Source organism: Oreochromis aureus, linkage group 22 (assembly GCF_013358895.1).
Source record: "Oreochromis aureus strain Israel breed Guangdong linkage group 22, ZZ_aureus, whole genome shotgun sequence".
NCBI classification, from domain to species: Eukaryota; Metazoa; Chordata; class Actinopteri; order Cichliformes; family Cichlidae; genus Oreochromis; species Oreochromis aureus.
Window position 1 is genome coordinate 41,761,651 of NC_052962.1, and position 6,953 is coordinate 41,768,603.

The 6,953-nt window shown below is 36.0% G+C and overlaps 1 long non-coding RNA gene across 1 annotated transcript; it reads right to left on the minus strand.

The window, feature by feature from the left end:
• Positions 1–247: 247 nt before the first annotated feature.
• LOC120435494 lies at positions 248–1,950 on the minus strand. The gene is made up of 3 exons (XR_005609768.1): positions 1,790–1,950; positions 842–870; positions 248–404 (listed from the first exon to the last, which is right to left on the minus strand). It is a non-coding gene; the product is annotated as an uncharacterized LOC120435494 (long non-coding RNA).
• Positions 1,951–6,953: the final 5,003 nt, after the last annotated feature.

Below are 6,953 nucleotides of genomic sequence, written 5' to 3' on the forward strand. Positions count from 1 at the left end.
CGCAGAGTTTTCTTTGTTTGTTCAGTTTGTTCATAGGTTGAGGCAAAATATGCACTCTTTATTGCTTTATTGGCTTGCCATTATTCAGCAGCAAGCCAGGAGTGAAAAACAGGTAGAGAGAAAATTTAGCAGAGAGAACAGACAGAGCAGGAAAGACACGGCTGGGAAATCCCAATTAAACCGTGAATTAGAGTTCCTCGAACTCTAAAATTAGAAGACTTGGCTTTGAAATCAAACCATAATAAGATTCTTGGTTTGGCAAAATTTCTCACAAACCACAGGGTGAAATACAGATGGAAAGAAGGCAGAGACAACAGGTGGAGCAGTACAGAGGATAGAGGGGTTGGGGGGTTGGGATGTGAGAGAGAAGACTGGAGATCTGGTCCTTGTTCTTCTTCTGCACACTGTGAACAAAAAACAAGAAAAAATAATAATAATTCATTAAAATGATATCACATGGTAATTGTATAAACTAATTGTGACTACTGAAAAAGGACAAAAGAAATATTCAAGCTATACTGCTGTCGGCTGCCATGTGCAAAAAGTTGCATAATTGGGCACTTTTTAAAAGAATAAATATTTAATTAAATTCAGCAATAATATTTTAAAATATAAATATGATTGAGTGAATTGTTAACTAATCACATGTAATGTGACTACAAAAATGTACGAAAAAAATATTTTAGCCCAATTGTTAAGCTGAACTTATGTGTATGTATTATAAAAATGTGTTTAAAAGGTCTAGCACGAAGTTTGAACCCATCACTTTACAGCTTATATTAGTCAGATTATTTTTTTTTTTTATTTTGGTCTACTTCTCTTACAGTATGTGCACACCTACCAGGCAAAGCACAGATGTCAGTCAAGTTCCTGAAAGTGTAAGAAGAGAAATAATATGTTAGTTGTCTGTACAGTGTTATTAGACTAACAGAAATACAAAGGCCACATGACATGATACACTGAACTTATAGTCAGCAGGGTAATTATAGAGTAATATAGCACCCCAGCTGATACAGCAGCCATTTTATAATTCAAACTAATTAACTGAAGTATTGATTTAAGTACTTATGTAAGGCTACTGTTAGACTGTTGCTAGCGTTAGCATTGCTGCTAGCGCTAGCATTCCTGTTAGCGTTAGCACTTCAGTTACTGTTAGCACTGCTGCTAGCACTAGCAGTCTTACTGTTAAAACTGAGCCACAATGGCAATAATAAAAATCATTTGTTACTTTTGTCTCACTGACCGCCAATAAATATCACAGGAATATTCTTTTTGTCAGTTAACAACTGCTAAGGCTAGTGTTAGCATTATAGGTAGCGTTAGCATTGATGCTAGCATTAGCATTGATGCTAGCGTTAGCATTGAAGCTAGCGTTAGCATTGAAGATAGCGTTAGCACTGCTACTAACAGCAAAAGTCATAAAGCGCTCTTAGTGTTAAAACTGAGCCACAATGGCAATAATAAAGCTCATTTGTTACTTTTGTCTTACTGACCCCCAATAAATATCACAGGAATATCACAGGAATATTCTTTTTGTCAGTTAACAACTGCTAAGGCTAGTGTTAGCACTATAGCTAGCGTTAGCACTGAAGCTAGCGTTAGCACTGCTGCTAACAGCAAAAGTCATAAACCTATATAAATGATAGCGAAAGTTATTCTTTTTTTGCTTTCTTTATTCTTTGAACTGTGTTGAACTTTAAAAAGACTTGATATGTGAGTTTAAATGTCAAACATGTATTTTTACCATCATAAAAATTAAACAGTGCTGTACTGAGTGTATTGTACTTACCACAGCAGAGAGCAAAGCGGAATGACGACAGTTGGTGCAGTGAGTAGTTAAAGACCGATGAGGCGTTCAGGTGGTGCTTGGAAATTTGAGCATCAGTTTAAACAGCAATATTGAGCATATACATTTCTCTGTCATAGCGAGACAGAGAAAAAAACACACAAGACTCATCAGCATACAAATTGGTACTTTTTCTCTTTATGTCACTCATTCGCTTATACTCAGGAAAGAGGGCAACTGGCATTAAATTAGCAAATAAAAAGTATGTCATCTTGAACTGTTTTATGGGTTTTATTTTAAGACTACTTTGTGTGTATTAGTGGGGAGATAAATTATACAGACTAAAAACAGAGACATTAAATGAGATTAGATTATTTAAAATGTGGGAAAATCAACTACAGACAGGTAGAGCTTTAACTATCCAGTCAGAAAAGATTATTTTAAAGTCATCAACTGACTCCAACCGCCCAGATCTGAAAAACCTCTGTGGAGAAGACAAGTCCACCAACACACAATCAACTTGAATTTAACAGGGCAATGAGAATGCTCTATTCAGTTGGCCTATACTAACTACTGACACACTGTTAATCTGTGGCAAAACCCTGTCAAAACCTATCTTATTGTACCTATTGAAAAAGTTAATCTTACTACAACTGCTTAGATGTAACAGACATTTTAGGTTTAACCTTGGCAGAGTGAGAGACTGAGATCGTTAAGCAGGCAGGTGTGAGCCTGGTTGCTATAGTGACTGCACCCAATGGCTCAGTACACATGCACACAGACATGCACCTCACTTTTGCTGCTTAAAATGAACAGAAAAGTCAGCCCGAAACAAATCGCTCCCAAATGAAAAGTACAGGTCGTATTGACAAAATTCTTTCACCGTGAGCACCAGCAATGTCTAGTCTACTGCATTCTCAGTTTTCATGCCTGTGGAGTTTATTATATGGACGTGGTGACAGTGGAAAGACACCATGCTCTTCTGATTTTCAAACGAACCTTCTGAGCCATTTTAACATTAGAGTCTATGGAAGAGTTGGAGGGAGTAGGCTGTGCATTGGTGACATTTATGAAAGAACCATAACACCTAGTACAATAGTAAACACATTGGATGAAAGAGGACAGCGATGGCTACATTTTGAGGTTAAAATCATACCTGTAGAGCAAACGCTGCGGACACAACAGCAGTTTTAAAAAAAGATTTTAAGATTAATTTTTGACCTGCTTCCACTCTACCAGTTGAGCTGTCTCACTCTAGCGGCAACATTCTGTCCCATACACACCCATTATAAACTCTGAAACGGTTGAAAAAACATCATGAAACTTAAACTGGAACTGAAGAAAAAGTATAAAAGATATTGAAAAGATAAATACAAGTTGAATAGTTGAATGTCTTCTCTTCGTTTTAAAGTTTGAATGGTGGCTCTACGTCAACGTATGTGGAAGTAGATACAGTTTAAAGAGGAGTGAGTTGAATGAGAATTTGAAGGGTCTCTCCATTGAAATACATGGGAAATTTTTCTTGAAAAAAGTTGAATAAAATTAAAAATATAAATGTTATAAATGAGAAAAATAGAAGCAGTCATGTCCAAAAGAAGAGGAATCTAACGGTGTTTGAATGGTTTTTCTAAGTTGAACGGTTTTGAAGGAGATAGACTACAAAAAACGTACGGAATAGATAATAATAATAAAATAGAATAAAGATTACAACAACAATACTGTGAATGCTTTTACAAGCATTCACACTAATAATAATAACTAGAAAGTGCATTTTCTGAAGAAACTGCAGTGTGAATGCTTGAATCTGAATGTATTCACTGAAATAAATTAATTGCTGAATTTTAAGTTAAAAATGTTGAATGAGATGAAAAATACAGAAATTTGCACCTGAAAACAAAAGTGCTGAACTGCTAAAAGCTGAAATCCACACAGAAGAAGTTGGAAAAGAGCTGAAAATGTTTTAAATGTAAATTAGAAAAACCTAAGTAATGAGAAAAGAAAATTTAGAGTCAGAAAACATCTGAATGAATATTAAAAGTTCATATTCTTTGAATCACTGAATGACTGAAATGTGTGATCCCTCCACTTGTATCCACACAGTTTAAAAAGTTTATATTTCTGAGCTTTGAAAGACATGCTGTTGGAAAGAGAACATCGATGGCGACGTTTTGAGGGTAAAATGATGGCTGTAGGGCAAACACTGTGGACACAGCAGCAGTTGAAAGAGAAGTGTTTAAAATGAATCTTGGCACAGTGAGAGAGGGAGCTCGTTAAGCAGGCAGGTGTGAGCCTGGTTGCTATAGTGACTGCACCCAATGGCCCCATACACACGCAGACATGCACCTCACTTTTGCTGCTTAAAATGAACAGAAAAGTCAGGCGAAACAAATCGCTCCCAAATGAAAAGTATAAGTTGTATTGACAAAATTCTTTCACCGTGAGCGGCAGCAATGTCTAGTCTACCTAATTCTCAGTTTTCATGCCTGTGGAGTTTATTATATGGACGTGGTGACAGTGTAAAGACAGCCTGCTCTTCTGATTTTCAAAGGAACTTTCTGAGCCATTTTAACATTGGAGTCTATGGAGGAGTTGGAGGGAGGAGGCTGTGCTTTGGTGACATTTATGAAAGAACCATAACACCTAGCACAATAGTAAACACATTGGATGAAAGAGGACAGCGATGGCTACGTTTTGAGGGTAAAATCATACCTGTAGAGCAAACGCTGCGGACACAGCAGCAGTTTTAAAAAATATTTTAAGATTAATTTTTTTGCTCCTCTCACTCTAGCAGTTCAGCTGTCTCACTCTAGCCCCAACATTCCATCCCATACACACCCATTATAAACTCTGAAACGGCTGAAAAATCATCATGAAACTTAAACTGGAACTGAAGAAAAAGTATAATAGATATTGAAAAGATAAATACAAGTTGAATAGTTGAATGTCTTGTCTTCATTTTAAAGTTTGAATGGTGGATCTACGTCAACGTATGTGGAAGTAGATACAGTTTAAAGAGGAGTAAGTTGAAGGAGAATTTGAAGGGTCTCCCCATTGAAATACATGGGAAATTTTTGTTGAAAAAAGTTGAATAATTTTAAAAATATAAATGTTATAAATGAGAAAAATACAAGCAGTCATGTCCAAAAGAAGAGGAATCTAACGGTGTTTGAATGGTTTTTCTAAGTTGAACGGTTTTGAAGGAGATAGAGTACAAAGAACGTACGGAATATATAATAATAATAAAGATTACAACAACAATACTGTGAATGCTTTTACAAGCATTCACACTAATAAAGATTAGAAGAACAATACTGTGAATGCTTTTACAAGCATTCACACTAATAAAGATTACAACAACAATACTGTGAATGCTTTTACAAGCATTCACACTAACTAGAAAGTGCATTTTCTGAAGAAACTGCAGTGTGAATGCTTGAATCTGAATGTATGCACTGAAATGAATTAATTGCTGAATTTTGAGTTAAAAATAAAAATGTTGAATGAGCTGGAAAATGCAGATTTATTAAACTGAAAACAAAAGTGCAGAACTTTTGAAAGCTGATGTTCACACAGAAGAAGTTGGAAAATAGCTGAAAAGTTTTTAAATTAAAATTTGGAAAACCTAAGAAATGAGAACAGAAAATTTAGAGTCAGAAAACACCTGAATGAATATTAAAAGTTCATATTCTTTGAATCACTGAATGAGTAAAGTGTAATCCCTACACTTGGATCCACACACTTTTAAAGGTTTACATCTCTGAGCTTTGAAAGACATGCTGTTGGAAAGAGAAGAACGATGGCTTCTTTTTGAGGGTAAAATGATGGCTGTAGAGCAAACACTGTGGACACAGCAGCAGTTGAAAGAGAAGTGTTTAAGATGAATCTTGGCACAGTGAGAGACAGAGCTCGTTAGGCAGGCAGGTGTGAGCCTGGTTGCTATAGTAACTGCACCCAATGGCTCAGTACACACGCACACAGACATGCACCTCACTTTTGCTGCTTAAAATGAACAGAAAAGTCAGGCCGAAACAAATCGCTCCCAAATGAAAAGTACAGGTCCTATTGACGAAATTCTTTCACCGTGAGCGGCAGCAATGTCCAGTCTACCTAATTCTCAGTTTTCATGCCTGTGGAGTTTATTATATGGACGTGGTGACAGTGTAAAAACACCATGCTCTTCTGATTTTCAAACGAACCTTCTGAGCCATTTTAACATTAGAGTCTATGGAGGAGTTGGAGGGAGGAGGCTGTGCTTTGGTGACATTTATGAAAGAACCATAACACCTAGTACAATAGTAAACACATTGGATGAAAGAGGACAGCGATGGCTACGTTTTGAGGGTAAAATCATACCTGTAGAGCATACGCTGCGGACACAGCAGCAGTTTTAAAAAAGATTTTAAGATTAATTTTTTCGCTCCTCTCACTCTAGCCCCAACATTCCGTCCCATACACACCCATTATAAACTCTGAAACGGCTGAAAAAACATCATGAAACTTAAACTGGAACTGAAGAAAAAGTATAACAGATATTGAAAAGATAAATACAAGTTGAATAGTTGAATGTCTTGTCTTCGTTTTAAAGTTTGAATGGTAGCTCTATGTCAACGTATGTTGAAGTAGATACAGTTTGAAAATGAGTAAGTTGAATGAGGATCTGAAGGGTCTCCCATTGAAATACATGGGAAATTTTTGTTGAAAAAAAGTTGAATAATTTTAAAAATATAAATGTTATAAATGAGAAAAGTAGAAGCAGTCATGTCCAAAAGAAGAGGAATCTAACGGTGTTTGAATGGTTTTTCTAAGTTGAACGGTTTTGAAGGAGATAGAGTACAAAAAACGTACGGAATCTATAATAATAAAATAGAATAATAAAGATTACAACAACAATACTGTGAATGCTTTTACAAGCATTCACACTAATAATAAAGATTAGAAGAACAATACTGTGAATGCTTTTACAAGCATTCACACTAATAAACGATGATGATGATGATGATTAGAGCGATTAGAGCACGCTGTAGGTATTACAGGTACTGTTCTGCAGTGGTTTGTATCATATCTATCTAATAGACTCCAATTTGTACATGTAAATGGAGAGTCCTCTTCACACACTGAGGTTAATTATGGAGTTCCACAGGGTTCAGTGCTAGGACCAATTCTGTTT